At 34.8% G+C, this 3,794-nt stretch overlaps 1 long non-coding RNA gene across 3 annotated transcripts in view; it reads right to left on the bottom strand.

Annotated features, from left to right (window-relative positions):
- The window catches only part of LOC106883911 (uncharacterized), a 58,089-nt gene that overhangs the window by 25,413 nt on the left and 28,882 nt on the right, over positions 1–3,794 (bottom strand). Inside the window, exon 4 of one of the 3 annotated variants that reach the window (XR_008264415.1) lies at positions 2,638–2,788. The exons of the other annotated variants lie outside the window; for them this stretch is intronic. This is a non-coding gene — a long non-coding RNA (uncharacterized LOC106883911). The remainder of the gene's footprint in view (positions 1–2,637; positions 2,789–3,794) is intronic. 3 annotated transcript variants of the gene reach the window in all.

The following is a 3,794-nucleotide window of genomic DNA, read 5'->3' as shown; positions in this document are numbered from 1 at the left end:
TATATATATATATATATATATATTTGTATGTATATATGTACACAGTACACAATTCGATTCTATACGCTCTGCTGAAAATATTAACGAAATGTTGTTTACGTCATACTCATGCCAAACAGTATTAGAAATGACATTCGCATAGGAAAACGTAATTTGCGTGAAGTTGCCTCCGCATAAGCCAGGTTCATTACTTACAAGCTGTAATCATTCCGGTAACCTGTTACATTTCTGTCAGCAAACCATTAAGTTGCTTCATATGGCATATTGAGCGTAATATTTCCTTCTAGAACATAAATCGTTCCATTTATGTTGTAGAATGTGTAACGTATTATTCTCCGTTAAAATTCCTTCAACGAAAACTTTCTTCGCCCCATTTTGGAGTTGATAAATCAAGTACTATGCTGTCACAGTGTTAATTCAATCAATTTCAATCATCACGCAAAATGTGTAAGCTTGTATTCATTATCATCATCATCATCATCATCATCATCAGCAGCAGCATAGTTATTATCATTTCATTTATTATCATTTCATATTCTTTCTGTTTACCTTTCTCCTCCTCAGTTTTCTATGACACCTTTCTTCCCGTAGCTTAGAGACGCAACATTGTTCTCAACACATGAGCGTTTCCAAGAATCGCTGCTAATTGAATGGTTTCTATAAAATTTGGCAATTGCAGTTTTTCATGCCAGGATATTGCTTCCTTTGAGATGGTCCCAAGTGCACCGATCACAATAAGTAACACACTCACTTTTAAGGCTCTATAGATGCGTTTCACTTCCAATGGTACTTTTCGAATTTCTCTTTCTCTGTCTTCACAGTAGTCTGGTCTGTAGGTATAGCTACGTTGATGAAGGTCCATTCTTTAGATTCCTTCTGTAGGCGAGTAATATCTGCTAGGTTATGTGACAGCTTCGCATCTGAGTAGATGGGTATATTCCATGTGAGTTCCACCTAATTATTATCTGCGATGGTACTTGTTGGAACATTGTAGCCCATACTTCCTGCACAGCGCCCAGTGTTTCTGCACTGCCACTTTGTCATGGCATTTTAGTACTCCTTCTGGACCAGTTTTGAGCATCTACCAGTTATATGTCCAACTGTATCAGATGAAGTTTACACATAATCTACACAAATGTGACACTGCTACCTTATTAGTCACACTTGATTGAGTTTGTTTCGTAAAGCTTGTTCTTTAGTAGCATGAATCAGTTCTTTAGTTTCTTTCTTTAAAAATCCATGTCTTAACCATCTCCAGGATTCTTCATCAGGTTCTTCCGATGCTTACAAGAAAACTCTGTTTCGGATTTTCTCTTTCCAGTTGATGATCTTTTCCGTAATACAGTTCTATATTTAAGAGATGAGGAATTATGTACATTATTTACATTATTTACAATTGACGGATATTTGTCCTCATCTTGTTTGTTGTTAACACAACGATTCGGCTGATATACCCTCCAGCCTTCATCAGGTGTCTTGGAGAAATTTCGAACCTGGGTTCCCATTCTTAAGGTATTTTCGATGTTATTATTATTATTATTGTTATTATTATTATTATTATTATTATTATTATTATTATTATTATTATTATTATTATTATTATTATTATTATTATTATTATTATTATTATTATTATTCAGGTCACTGCCTGGAATCGAACTCGGAATCTTGGGATTAGTAGCCCACGCTCTTAACCATTACGCCATATGCCCGTGGGTATAATCATTAACTTTCTAGTTTTTCTGTCCATGCTGACCAGTTTTTCCTTTGTCCAATCGACATCCAACCAGGTTTCTCCATTATGCATTGGTCTACATAGATGTACACTCTCTGGTATATTCAGAAGAAATAATTACTTTCATCTTGGTGTTGAACATGTGGCTTAATCGTAAACACCAAAATACTCGTAACCCACCATTTTCTTGAGCTGTTCAGCTTGTGTTTCTAGTACAGTCGAGGGAATATCAGCAAGTCTCTTTCTGTATCATTATTGCTTTTGAACTTCTTCTACAATATGACTGACTATTCCCCATCTCAATCCACAGATTTTACATAATGATGACTCTAAGGTTTCCTTGATAATGTCTTTCGCATAATTAGTTCTTAGGCATTACTGTTGTGCTGCACACAACGCTTTATTATCGACTTTAATGTTTGATCTTCACATCCATTCAAGAAGTGCTTGCTTTTCTGATCCACTAGATATGAAATATATAAATTAACCATGCATCAGTTAATTCATTCATTTTTCTGTCTTCTCAAAAATTTTCCTTCTTTAAATCGTGTTTTCAATGGAAATTTCAGTTTATAAAATGCTACATTGTTTGACTTTTGTTAGCCACGACTTGTCATTTATTTATGTAACAACCAAATTAAACACCGAGATCAAGGAATAACGGGTTGGCAACTGATGGAGTTAAGTCAATTGCGTGGGAAGACCTCTGTTCCTCCGAAATATGGTTTCTAAATAAGTAAATAAATAATTTAAAGAATAAATTATAAAATGAATAAAATAAAATACCGATGGTTGGGTAACCTTCAATTTTCTGTTGAAAAATCAGGACAATGAGCTATAAGATAACAATGTTAATAAGATTAAAAACAATGATGGAGGTATTCGTCCGGTATGTATTATACCTTTTGTAGCAGGATGGCTCTGTCGTTACCCTGCAGCTACAAGTAATCAGAGTTGAGTATTAATCGCAAGACCGTCGGACAAAAAATATGGTATATGTTCGGCTCTTTCTATGATCAAATCCATTCGACTTTAACTTTGACTTTCACCCTTCTACAATTGATAAACAGAGAATTAATCAAATAATTCAGACGATGGTACCGCTCGGCGTAGTCTACTCAAAATTGCTAGCCTTGTGTATAGATTTAAAACAACTATTATTATTAACCAGGGTGACTCGTTAGAACGTTGAGAAATGCTTTGCGGTATATGTTTTATGTTCTGAGATCAAATACCACCGAGGTCAACTTTGACTTTTATTCTTTCGAGATGGATAAAATAATTACCAGTCAAGTATTAAGATCTATGCTATCTACTAACTATTCTCTCTGAAACTGCCAAAATTTAAAAAAATTATTTAACTGGGAGAATCGTTAAAGCGTTGTAAAATGCTTGGCAGTTTGTGTTTTATGCAGAGTCCAATTCTGCCTAGTAAAAGCTGCCTTTCATTCCCCCATGGTTCATATGGAATCCAAGCTGACGAAAATAAATTGCACAGGTCTTATAGGGAGAACGCAGCAAAATGTCTTTTCTATGTTAGTGTGTATACGGACGTGTGAAATATCAATGTCCACAAGATAATAATCACTGATTACCGGGCTTTTAATTACCACACATACACACACAATTGTGTATGTGTATGTGTGTGTATGTATTTATACATACATACATACACGCGTACATGCATGTGTGTCATTTTGTCCCTGTTTGCTTCAATGTTGGTGTGCTAGAGCAAAATCACAATAAAACACTTTGTTCCTACATTTTATATCAACATTCGAAAATGTCATTATAGTTACATTATACAATAAGTTCAATATGAAATGAGTCAACAATAGTCTTTTTATAAAACTATACACATCTAAACACTGCACATACATTCATACATACAAACATGTATATAAGTATATATAGATATATGTATTTATGTGCACACATACACACACACACACTCTCTCTCTCTCTCTCTGTCTCTCTCTCTCTGTCTCTCTCTCTCTCTCTCTCTCTCTCTCTCTCTGTCTCTCTCTCTCTCTCTCTCTCTCTCTCTCTCTCTCTCTCT

Source organism: Octopus bimaculoides, chromosome 6, assembly GCF_001194135.2.
Source record: "Octopus bimaculoides isolate UCB-OBI-ISO-001 chromosome 6, ASM119413v2, whole genome shotgun sequence".
In the NCBI taxonomy this organism is placed as follows: Eukaryota; Metazoa; Mollusca; class Cephalopoda; order Octopoda; family Octopodidae; genus Octopus; species Octopus bimaculoides.
This window is presented reverse-complemented; position numbering and strand designations above follow the sequence as displayed.